Source organism: Heliangelus exortis, chromosome 5 (genome assembly GCF_036169615.1).
Source record: "Heliangelus exortis chromosome 5, bHelExo1.hap1, whole genome shotgun sequence".
Lineage (NCBI taxonomy): Eukaryota > Metazoa > Chordata > Aves > Apodiformes > Trochilidae > Heliangelus > Heliangelus exortis.
Window position 1 is genome coordinate 24781415 of NC_092426.1, and position 13076 is coordinate 24794490.

Below are 13076 nucleotides of genomic sequence, written 5' to 3' on the forward strand. Positions count from 1 at the left end.
ATCTTCAGCTTATGAGGGGGCGGCACCCAACACTGCCCAGAGGGATATACAGGGCTGCTAAGAGCTGCTGTGCCTTCTGCGTCTTGTCTCAGGTGAGGCCAATCATCAGCTGATAAGAGGTCAGCACCTGGCACTGCTTAGAGAGTCTCCCACAGCATACTCCTGGAAAAGCTGTCAGCCCACAGCTTGGACAGGGGCACTCTGTGCTGGGTTAGGAACTGGCTGGAGGGCCGGGCCCAGAGAACGGTGGTGAATGGTGCTGAATCCAGTTGGTGGCCGGTCACTAGTGGTGTCCCCCAGGGATCAGTGTTGGGCCCAGTTCTGTTTAATATCTTTATAGATGACTTAGATGAGGGGATTGAGTCCATCATCAGCATACTTGCAAGTGACACTAAGCTGGGGGGGAGTGTGGATCAGCTGGAAGGCAGGAGGGCTCTGCAGAGGGACCTGGGCAGACTGCAGATTCCAACGGGATGATGAGGTTCAACACGGCCAAGTGCTGGGTCCTGCACTTTGGCCACAACAACCCCATGCAGCGCTACAGGCTGGGGACAGGGTGGCTGGAGAGCAGCCAGACAGAAAGGGACCTGGGAGTCTGGATTGACAGGAAGTTGAACATGAGCCAGCAGTGTGCCCAGGTGGCCAAGAAGGCCAATGGCATCCTGGCCTGTACCAGGAACAGCGTGGCCAGCAGGTCCAAGCAAGTGATTCTGCCCCTGTACTCAGTGCTGGGGAGGCCACACCTCGAGTACTGTGTCCAGTTCTGGGCCCCTCAGTTCAGGAAGGAGATTGAGGTCCTGGAGCGGGTCCAAAGGAGGGCAACGAGGCTGTTGAAGGGACTCCAGCACAAGTCTTATGAGGTGAGGCTGAGGGAGCTGGGGCTGTTCAGCCTGGAGAAGAGGAGGCTCAGGGGAGACCTCATCACTCTCTACAAACACCTGAAAGGAGGGTGTAGCCAGGTGGGGGTTGGTCCCTTTTCCCAGGCAACTCTCAGCAAGACAAGAGGGCACAAGAGGTCTCAAGTTGTGCCAGGGGAGGTTTAGGTTGGACATTAGAAAGAATTTGTTTACAGAGAGGGTGATCAGACATTGGAATGGGCTGCCCAGGGAAGTAGTGAATTCTCCATCCCTGGAGATATTTAAAAAGAGACTGGATGTGGCACTTAGTGCCATGGTCTGGTAACTGCAGCAGGAGTGGATCAAGCGTTGGACTTGATGATCTCTGAGGTCCCTTCCAACCCAGCCGATTCTACGATTGCACGATTCTACGATTGCACGATTCTACGATTGCACGATTCTACGATTGCACGATTCTACGATTGCACGATTCTACGATTGCACGATTCTACGATTGCATGAAATGCATTATGCACTCCCAAACATGTGAGCAAGCAAAAAACCCTAAATTATCAGAGTTTATTCCAATTTTTTTTTTTTAATTAAAATTATTTTGATAATGCCGTAAACTAAACCACTTCTGTATTAATACATTATCTTCAGGTTTTCAAAGCCTAAAAGCACAGCAGGGTGGATTGCAACTAAGTAATTTTAAGCCTAATGGTGGTCCAGCTTGCGGCAGTTCTGTGCAACCTAATGTGGTGCATGATCACATGGGGCCAACAGTTGCTTGGAGAGCACTCCCAATTTTATCTTCAGTGGAAAATTCTCCTTTTTATACAACAGTGCCTTAATACTGGGGATGGATGGAGAGGGCTGCAAAATATGGGAGTTGGTGTTGCAGTATCCATCGTAACATGCAAGATTTGGTTTATAAACAATATATAGCATATGAGTTCAGCTGATGTGTCTCAGTACTTAAAGATTACTAAAGCCACCCATATGGATCCTTAAAACCTTTATCCGTATACTTATTCTTCTGCCTTTCTTCATTAGTAACAAACCAGTGTTATTTTGAGTTTAAAGAACAAATGGGTTAAAAATCAGTGATGTCTTCATCATGAATATTTGTCTTTATCAGAATGGAGGCTCCCGGAACAATTACTGTGTATCTAGGCAGCAGCACTACAAGTGAATGTGAATTAGCATCACTACAGATTATTCCAATAGTTCCTATTCACCACAAACAACAACAGCTTCAGGAAAACATAACACTACCACATGTGACCAGACAGGGGATATATCAGAAAGCACATTTTCAAATCAAGAAATAAATCTGAAGACTATCAAAAATTCTAGTGCAGGAGGAAAGCCACAAGACATGCTCACATTTAGAATATTTAATTGAACTTTTTAGTAATTTCTGAGAACAACTGCATCAGAAAACGTCTTATTTGTCCAACACAAAAGGTTATAAGCAGACAATCCATTCAGACAGTGACCTTGCCAGCCACTACTGGGCGATAAAAAAAAAAAAAAAAAAAAAAAAAGCAACATTCCCGTCACATTCTCCAACACTCTTATTGCTCTACCTCCCCATAGAAATGTCCTGCTATTAATAGAAGATAATGCGTGTTAGAATGCGGTCCATACCTGACTAAGTTTGGAAAAACATTGACATGAAGAATATTTTGCACGTTGCTGTTTTTTTTTCCTAGCAAATAAAAGGAAACTCCCATCTTTCCTCTAGTTATTAGTTATCACCAGTAAACTGCATACAAGCAATACAACAGCACTAGATCCTCTCTGTATACAAAATTACTGAACTAAGTTTTACAACTAAACACAATGAACAAATGTGTTGTTTAAAGTATTAATTTTAGATGGATGGTCTCCCAGGGAAGTCTATCAACTCTGTTTATTTTACTATCCTAATTTCAACAGCAGGAACTGTATTACTAAGAGAAAGTAAACAAATATTTTCAGGAACTACAGTCTGCATATTGTCAAAAGAATTTACAACAATTCTATCAGTTTTATATGTCTCAGGAGAAGAGGAAACATTATCTATAACTTATATCAGAATCATCTCTTAGTAGGCCATTATTTGTGTGAATGTGTGCAACCCAAAAGACCAGATTCGTTTCTGGAGTCCAAAACAAACTTGCAGGGACAACAGTCACGAAGAAGATAGATTTCTTTCACACCATTCTCAATTTTTTTGAGGGAACTTTTTCTCTGTCTTTTATACTAATTTTCTTTGTTTCCAAATTATATAATCAGCCTTATGTACAAAATCATTTGCCAATACAGCAGCATTTACTACCTGTATTTTAAGAGCATGAAGAAATAAAGCCTGTGAGTCTCAGACCTTTTATTCACAATTGCAGAATAACAGCAGGAGCTTGAATCCTGTTCTTTTTGCCCAATGTCTTCTCTCCACTAGACCACAGAAATCAACCCTGCACAGGTATTGGATCGTCCAGGCCACACACTAGGAATATTTGGTTTTGAGTACTCCTATTTTGGCATAAATTCAGATCCAATTTCTATTCTGTTTCATCAAACTGTCATTCCAGGAGTTCAAGAAGTGAGTTCAGAATGTTTCTGTAAATAACTATTTGGCTCCACCAGCTGCAAGCACACATCAAATGTAGTCAGAGAGCAATTGACAGTGACCACGATGCATCAAGCACACCACAGAGGGGATGAGAACTTAAATGCAAAAGTTTAAGAGAGTAATTTGGAAATCTAATCCTCACCAATGCCTGCATTCAATATGCACCTCAATTTTTGACACGAATTCCTCAAGCCATGTAAACAGTGACACTGAGCATGTGCAGCAACACTTGAGTCCAGCTCAGAGACAAATTGAAAGGGTTCTTAGTGTCTGTTCAGATCCCAAAGGTTAGGATGGTGCCACAGTGCTCAAGACAGTGCTCCTCTTACACCACAGGCCTGCAAGCCTCTGGGACCATTCAGCCTGTTGCCATAGTGTGATATATCCAGTGCTGCATTTAACCACCTCCACAACATTTCCAGCCAGACCAGCTTGACACAGGAGACAGCTGGAGCCCTCCTGGATGCCTCTCTAAGCTGAGTGTGGCACAAGCAGTGTCACATGAAGCCAGCACCGTGTTCAACATCGCTGGACCTCTGGTGATGCAAACAAAGGGCTGCTCGAGTCCCAGCTCCATGAGTAAACCACCTGAGCAGCAGGGCACCAGTTCAAGCAGACCTTTTCATTTTTCACCTTTCAGAAGTGAATATGCCAGGTGGTACAATAGTATCTGTTTATAAATTTTAAATAAATAGGAGAACACTTGATTCTTGACAGTTTATCTCAACATTTAATTTGCTGATGGTAGCATTGACAGCCAGCAGTTCCATTTTCTGTCATTACTCCCACCTCACAAGCTCTAAGGGTTTTATTCTGTCTCAAATATTTACAGCTTTTTGCACAATACTCCCAACTAGCAGAGCAAATTTAAACCATCACTTGCTCAGCTTTGCAGTCAGAAGAATCTAATTTTCCCTCCTCAGGAGAGGGGGGGAGGAAAACCTTGCTAATGTTTTGCACATCTTCCATGTGCCAATCCCAGAGCTGCGGTTTTGTTCACATTGGGCCTTGAGAGAGAAAGGATCATTGTCACATCAGCTTTGCAGATCCAGGAAGACATCCATGTTCTCCAACCATGCTGTTTTCTGTTCCCACAGAAACCACATATTTAGTGGGGCCAGCCCTTGAAATGAATGGAAGTCTCTGCATTCATCCAGTAATAAAGGACAGCAACCACCTGGATTACTGTTCTTCTGGTACTATTTTATAAACACAAAGATACTGAAAATACTGATCAGTTCCTTACTTTCCTATTTTTGCTTCACTAAAGCAAGACTGTAGAAAAATGAAATTAGCATCACTTGCTAGATAGTGGAGATTTTATTCCTTATTAGCAGTATTGAAAATATTTGTATACCATTAGGTATACTATAATTAACTGAAAAGAATCATTTGATGAAAGGTTTTGATTGGATTATTACTGAAAGATTAGGTATTGTGAAGTACTCTGTTATATGGCATTTAAAAATGCTACCCCAATGAAACCTGGTTAGCTTATAAACTGAGAACAGACAAGGGGTAAAAGGCAGCAGAATCAGAGCTTACATATTTAGTTCTGAATAAACCTTATTTCTATGCTGTTTTCCATAAAAACAGACATGCTAGATCAAACTAAAAGATTTTTCACAGCCAGTGGCCAGCAACTGATGTTTCAAAAAAAGAACTTGTGAAAGAGGAAAAGTAGAGCAGTAGGTGCCAGCTACTTCTGTTTAAATTCATCCACCTCATGTTTAATAGCTCTTCATGGTCTTTCCTTTATAAAATTATTTAATCATATTTTGAACTCTTCTGGTAATTTTGCCATCCCATGAAAATAAATCTCAAACTGTAATAATATTATGCAGGAAAAGGTTTCCCTTTTGTTTGTTTTAAAGGTGCTTCCTAATACTTGCCTTGGATACCCCGCAGTGAGTAATCATTCCCTATTCAGTTTCTTCATGTCATTCATAATTTTATATTCCTCCATTACATCTTCCTTTTGTTGTCTTTTTGCCAGGTTAAAGTGTACTGGTACAGTTATATCTCTCAGACAGAATCTGTCCCGTACCTTTAAGTTTCCCCTCTGCTCTTCTCCCTGCCCTTTCTAGGCCTACACCCTTCCATTAAACATTCACTATGTGCCTATCTCATCAATGTAGGAGTAATCAAGACTTCTGTTTCTTTTTTAATCCTTTTCCCAATATTTCTTAATATTCTGCTTGTCTTTTGTTGGCTGCTGAGAACTAGGCTGATGTCTTTAAGGAATTAATCAGAAGAGCTTCAAGATTTTCTTTGCTAATTTAGAATTCACCACTGTGAGCTTCACCACTAAAACAGTTTTTTCCCCAGGAGGATTATTTTGAACCAATTTGAACCTTTTCCCAGGCCACCTCAACACAGTAAAATCTTTCCCCAACTCTTTACAGTAAGTTTTGGTATCTTGAGTAATTTCGTATCAGCCAAAAATTCTCTCTTTATTCACTTGCTTTTCTACATCAGTTAGGAATGCGTTGGATAGCAGAGAGTTCCATTCATTCCCTTACTAAATCTCTCAGAAAAATATTAGGTAGCCTATTCTACTCCCCCAGCCCCCTGCTCTCAGGTCTTTATCCCATTGCTAATTCAGGAAGAAACTCATTCCATAACCCATATCAGCGAATTTTTGTTGCGTTTTGGTGAGATGCCTATTAAATCTCCAAACTGTGCCAATTCCATTTCATTACAACACATAAAAACACTGAGTCATACTATTTCTGGTCTTTATTACAATTCCAGCCAATCTGCTTGCTACAGAGTTCAGACACACTCATGAACTTCAGTCCCACACCCTACAGGTTCTTTTAAAAAATGGGCTTCACAACTGGCACTTTCTGCTCCCCAAGCCTTAGGGCTGATGTCAGTCAGTTATCCACCACAGGGAATAGTTCAGCACTTGAATTTTGATTTCTGTCACAGTTCTTAGATTAACACATTTTATTTCAATTGGTTTGTTACTGTACATATATCAATTTGTTCTAAAACTTTTTTTATGACAGCTAAGTCAAAGGTCCTTAGTTTGTTCTCCACACAGAAAGATTCCAGAATGAAAAAATCAAACAAGCAAACAAAAAAACCCCAAACAAACCTTTTTCTTACTAAACAATAAAAATTATTAATTTAGGCTTGGGTTGTTCTTTTTTTTCTAAAATCTTATCCTTCTTGAATGTTTCATTTACATTTTGTTAGGAATTTTTCCTTTTGCGTTTTAAGTGCTGTGCTAATCCTTTTAGCAAGTAAGGGATCTAACAACATTTTTGCCCTGTTTCATGACTGATTTACATTATGTAGCTAAGGTTTTCTGTTTTCTCATTCTGATAGAAGTTCCAGCTTCAAACAGCTCCTGCAAGAATTTTACCCTTTGGGCTGCCTCTCTTAATTTCTTAACATGGTGGTGAAATAAAATAACAGCCTTAAAAACTATAAGCATCGATGAGCATGTTCACTGTATGGCACATAGGTAACATCAAAACCTCATTTAAATTACTGGCATTAAATTAGAAAGTGAAGTGAAACATACACTGTCTTGGATTATTTGTGCTATATTATATTATTATCATCTCATTCTATTATGCCATTCTCCTTGTTGCTTCTATTTTATAAAATGATTTACTTGGGGAATATGGGTAAAACTGATTGTTTCACAAAATTGCAGAATCTTTCGCCTGGGCAAAAGATAAGACATTTCATCATTCAGCATGAATATACAAAATCTCAAAGGAAAAGAGATCTGTGTTATCATTTCAGCAATCTCTGTTTTCAGATTATTGAAATGAAAAAAAAAAAAAGATAAAAGAGTTTTCACTAAAGACAAAGAAGCCAAAAAAAGATAGTCACAGTTTTCTAGGTAAGAGCTTAAGGGCAATTCTTGCTAAAACAACACAAATTTCTAAATGTTGCTCTTGACATGAGTGACCTCACAAAAATTATTTCAGTGTCAGCAAATTGTTCTCTTTCTTTGCACATGGTGTGAAATAGCTGTCCTTTTTTGCCTTTGCAATCTGATTTTTAATTATAGCAAAAGGTGAAAAAAACCCCAAAATTAATTTCTGAACTAATGTTTCTTCTGTGTGATAGTTATTGCCACATTGTACTGGTCATAATGATATCCAATGGAAGTTTATTTTTTATTGATCATACCAAATTTTTATTTATGTAAAATACTAAACTGTATCAGTGTTCTCTGTGTTTTAGCAATGGCAGATCACAAGTTATTTGCAAACACTGAAACATGCATGGGCACAACAGAAGTCACTTTCAGTACATTTAGAGCAAAACAAAAGCTATGGACAGAAACTAATTCAAAATCAGTGTTTTAACAAGACAAGTTTCAAATAATTACAAAAAAAACCCAAAAGAGGTTAAAAAGTTTTTTAAATCTCAATTTTATGTAAATATTGACTTGAGTATTTTGACATTTTAAACTACTGAGAGTTGCTGCAACAAGAGTGAATGCCAGCAAATGACTCAGATCACCTGGATCACAATTAAACCAGTTCAGGTTTATACAAGTAGTGGTCTTGCTTAATTCCCCCAGATGTACGGTCACTAAGGTCATCCCAGCACAGTAGAAAAATAGTCAGTGGGCGGGAAAAGATGTTCATGTAAGTAAAAGTGCATTGAGGTGCCTGAAAAAAACTGTGCCATGAATCAAATTTTGAACAAAATTCAAGGATAAATGAAGGTGACTAAAGACTATGTTTGGGGCTCTTGCTTTCTTAAGTGAGTATGAAACTAGCAACAATTTCTACAACTGCCTGAAATTCAAATGATAGGAGCTGAAGAATGGCAGTGTTGCTGCCAAGAGGAATTTTCCATCCTGTAATTACATGGATTGCAACCAAAGCCCCCTTCTATGCACGTCACACGGGAAAAGCAATATTTTTCTTTCAAATGCACTTAAAATATAATAAAATATTGCATACAGCCACTTCATGCAATAACTCTAGAGAAATCAAATTTAGGCAATCTAAGGTATAGGTAAGCATCCACAAATCTATGTACACACAGCACTGAAAGTAATTTCAACTATCTGTAAATATATTTTTTGCAAAAAACTTTTAATAAAAGAAAATAAACGTTTTCTCTTTTTTCTCTGCCCTATTCAAAATTAGTGCAATTTTCTCTTTCCCTTTACATGTTGCTCTGTAATTTTTAGATTCTTTCCTTCTTCCCCTATCTCTATGTGTATTCTTTATTCACCTACCTGACTTCTCTGACTGTCCCCTCATAATTTAATTATTTACATTCAAATAACTGTGTTGCCTGGGTCATGTCTGCATGTCTTTTCTTGCCAACAACATGAGGTTTTCAAGGACAACACTCAGCCCTAGTATTCTTGCTTGTAATTGACTCACAGTGCAATCAATGGGATGTGTAGATGAGAAGCTCTGAAGAGATTTTGTCTGCCTACAAAACATTAGAATGGAAGTTTTTGTTGCTGAGCATCCATCCATTCACAGACACTAACAGGTGTCTGCTGCATTCTCTGCAATTTAAATATATCTTCATTTAAATAAATATTCAGTTATATTAAAACCTATTGCTGAGGAGAGGAGGTATTTTTAACAGTGTGCTAGCAAGACATTCATGAAGCCTTCTTAGTCCTTTTACCAAGAGGTTCTTGCAAAAAAACTAAACCAAAACAAAAAAACAGCCCTGCCTTATCTTGTGACAAGTTCTGTATCTCAAAAGTACACAAGCTTGAAACACTCTGGATTTTCCTACCTTTAGGCAAAAATGTTTCTCTTGGCCAAAAATGAGAAAAAAAATGCCCGGAACAAGAATATTAAAATGTATCAATAGTTTTTGGCTGAAAGTAGTAGACTAGTAAAGTTGCCAATTTATGTACTTCATAATTTTTTTTCATTAAAAATGCATTAAATTCCTGAAAGTAAAAGACTGAGTGAAATTCCTGTAAGCAAGAGATTTCTTCTTCAGGAATGTTTTAATGAATATAACAATGAATTCTGCTGGTATTCACTTCATTTTTGTCATTTACTATTGATATGAGCCATCTAATGCATCCTCAAAAATAGAATAATTGAGCCATTATTCTGTTAATAGAATTGTAACCTTTATAAACATCAGAGTCATAACTGGATCCTAAACAGCGAATGCCATAACAAGATTTGTTCCTAGACACTTGAGGGAATAAGTGTAGATACCTTCTTTACGTATTTTTCTTCCTTTTTTGTGTCTGTTTCTTAGTTGAAGTGTTAGATTGGCACTGATTCCCTTTTTAATGTGTTGCTGTGGCCAGGCAGGTTCTCCTTTCATTCTTCTCTGCACATTTATCCAGCCCATTTAGCCTGCAACCACCTTGCCATTAGGAGGCAAGGCAGCACTATGCACTGCATGGCCTTTTTTAACTGTTATTTACAGAGCAGTAAATAAAGGGCTTTACTAATTGAGTAAATAATTGTAGCAAGTTTCTACTTAGTTCCTTTGTTATGTTTTCAAAAGAGTTTAATTCTTCTTCATGTTGATAAAATGCTTTTTTTGCAGTTATTTTGGAACACTTTTGGTGAAGATCTGTCCTCCCGATGCAGCAGAAAACAACCCCACCACATTTGCCTTCACAATACACATCCATGTGTATTTGCCAGATCTCCTGTTATGCCTCATTGTTCCACCTAGCCTTAATTACAGACGTGGTCTGTTTGCAAATTTGAGTTGCAGTATTTTTGGCTATTCTACTTGCTACAGCATGTTTTCTGTGTAGGGACTCTTCAAGTGGAGCCATGGGACAAAGAAGCAGCAACCATCCTCTGTTCAGATGCAGACTGGCACAGAAAAAAAAAAAAAAAAGATCAGCACATCATGCTCCTACAGAGACTTTCAGTCTGGATTTGTTTTGTGTTTCATGTTTAAAATTAAAATTAATAGGCCTTGGAAGAAAAAGTTACCGGTTGATTGTGACAATGCAATTTCCAATACACTAATAAAAAAGTTCCTGGAAAAATCTTTGACTTATTTAAAGTATTACTACCTCCATGCCAGCAAATTCTGATGGCCATGTGCTTCTTGTATCCAACCAGACAAGAAAGCAGCTGAACCAGAGTGGTGACCACTGTTAATGCTAAAGAGACCTTGTGTCAGTAAAGAGCCCAGAAAAAAGGAGGAAGCAAGCAAAAAAGGAGATATAACTCCCTTATAACAAGTCACAAAAAGGCACAAGCAACTTTAGTTGCAATTATAATGGAACAACAACAGATCTATACAAAAGCATTCTCATTATTCCTGAATTAAAAAAAAAAATAACAGATCATTTGTAATGTGTATTAGAGAGACACCTGCCTGAAACAAAATTAACAGTGACAGCATAGTCAAAATGGGATAATTTTGAAAATGATAGCAAGGAAAATTCACTGGGGGAAACTTACGGTTGTTGTCTAAACACTAAATAACTCTAACATGGCACAGTGGGATTAAAGAACTACAGGTTTACTTAAAGTGGCAAAGGGAATGTGAAATGATTGCCCTTTGTCTGAGCATACACATCATCTGAAGGAGTGGAAAACTTAATCATTATGAAATGGCATTAGAAGGAGTATTAACATACCCTTAACAACTGGCACAGGATCATGTTTCTAACTATTTGTGGCAATAGTACTATTCAACTTTTCTGGTCAGAATAACATTATGCTAACAACTGCAGATTTTAATTCCCCCCCTCAAACTCTGTCAGTGATATTTTGCTTTTCCCCTTTCCCTTATCTCACTGGTTAATACCAGAACAGAACAGTATTGCTGAACAAAGCTGAATGGGAAGTACATCTCTTCATTTAAAAAAACTACAATAGTGTGGGTGAAGACCATCTGACAGGAGATGGGCAGATATTTCTTTGGAAAAAAACCCCATATCTTTCAGAAGTTTTACGAAAGTAGGAAAGGTCCTGACATTTCCAAACTGGAACAAATTTATTGACTGAATATTTTGAAAATAATTAGATACACTCTTTTCCATTCCAGTTTGCCATACAGCAGACTTCTTGCACCAAACCACAATTCTGCAGGGAGGCGGAGAAATAGATTTTGCTCATGTTATCCATTTCCAATAAATGCTTCTAAATGAACAAAAAAATCTGTCAGTGACCTGAGTCAGGGAATGTCAAAACCTTAGGAGATAAAACTCAATGAGACCCCGGAAGAGGTCTGTTTGGCAGCAGCTGACAAACGTGTGATCCATCAGCCCCATTCTGCTGACTGTATCTCTCATCTAGAACTGAAGTTGGTAAGGAGAATCTTGCTTCTTAAAACTTCACCTAAAAAGCTTAACACCATGAAAAAAAGCCCATGACCACTAAGCTGCAAATCTTCAAGAACAACTTCAACGCTCCTGTGTCCAGGGCTGTGAAAGAGTCTCCCCAAGGACAAGGCTTTCAGTACCCACTTGTTTGACAGGCTGTAGAACTACTAGGGCAAAGAAAGAGGATTTTGAGCAATGTCACTGAGCAGCAGCTCTGCAGCAGCATATAAATGCAGAAGGAGTCTTATCTAGCCAAAGTAACAAGATGCCCCCTCAAAAGAGTTTTATTTTTTTTGGTGAGCCCAAGGACGATTCACTCCATATGAAAGGCTACCAAAGCAATCAAAGCATTTCTCAGGGTTCTCTGGCGTAAGATCACACCTTCTTGCTGTACCTCAAGGTGCAGGAAAGTGACTGTATTGGAATGAGGAAAACAAACAAATAAAGAAAAAAATTAACTGAATTTTCTAATGATAAGGACCAGTGTTGTTCTACAATCTGTTCTACAGTCTTTCTTCATACTTCTGCAGCTCAGTGATTATAAGCAAAATGTATCCCTAAAGAAAAAAAAACCTTATGATTTGAAGGAAGTGAGTTTCCTGGCTTTGAAGTCAGGGTGTAGGATGGACAAATTAAGGGGTTTCAGCATCAGTACTGATTCACGTTGCTTTGTCCATCATATTTACAGTTACTCACTGAAAATTTTCCCACATAAACAACAGTCAGCTATCACAATGCTAACATTTCAAATAAAGTAAGTCCAAGCATAGGTACACAGAGCAAATTATTCTGAAGAGTAAATGAAAAAAAAAAAACTATTATAGATATATGTTTCTCTACTTTACAAATATAATACTTTATGAGTAATCAATTTTTTTCTAAAGCACCAATATTTTTAAACAAACATTCAGTAAACAAGACCATAGACAAGAAATGGTACTGCAGTCCTCCCTGGGTTTAATCTAAATTCAAATGTAGTAACAAATAACATGCATTTCTGTAAAGAGCCCTTCAAACCACACTGCTGTTCTTACGCCTCCCAGTTAATTCATTAAGACATTTCCACAAAAAATACAAAGGGGCAATAAACAGAGTAGGGCACAGAAGAAAAAGAGACTGAGCTATACTTTCATTATAATCTCTATACAGTTGAAGAAAAATATGGATTTGTTGAAGCTGAGACTCTTTCCTTTTCTGGAGTACAATTTCCATCTCAATTTTTTTTTAATTCAAGTACAGACTGAAAAAAGGTGGTTTTCCTGCATTATATTTGTATTCTGTTAATTCAAACAGCAAGCATCTACTGTTTTTTTCAGATAAGATAGACATTTAAGATTCTTATTTCTTTTATGTT

At 38.1% G+C, this 13076-nt stretch overlaps 1 long non-coding RNA gene across 1 annotated transcript; it reads left to right on the forward strand.

Moving 5' to 3' along the window:
* Positions 1-3104: 3104 nt before the first annotated feature.
* LOC139797167 (uncharacterized) lies at positions 3105-10435 on the forward strand. The gene is made up of 2 exons (XR_011726327.1): positions 3105-5363; positions 9979-10435. It is a non-coding gene; the product is annotated as an uncharacterized lncRNA (long non-coding RNA).
* The last annotated feature ends 2641 nt before the right edge of the window (positions 10436-13076 follow it).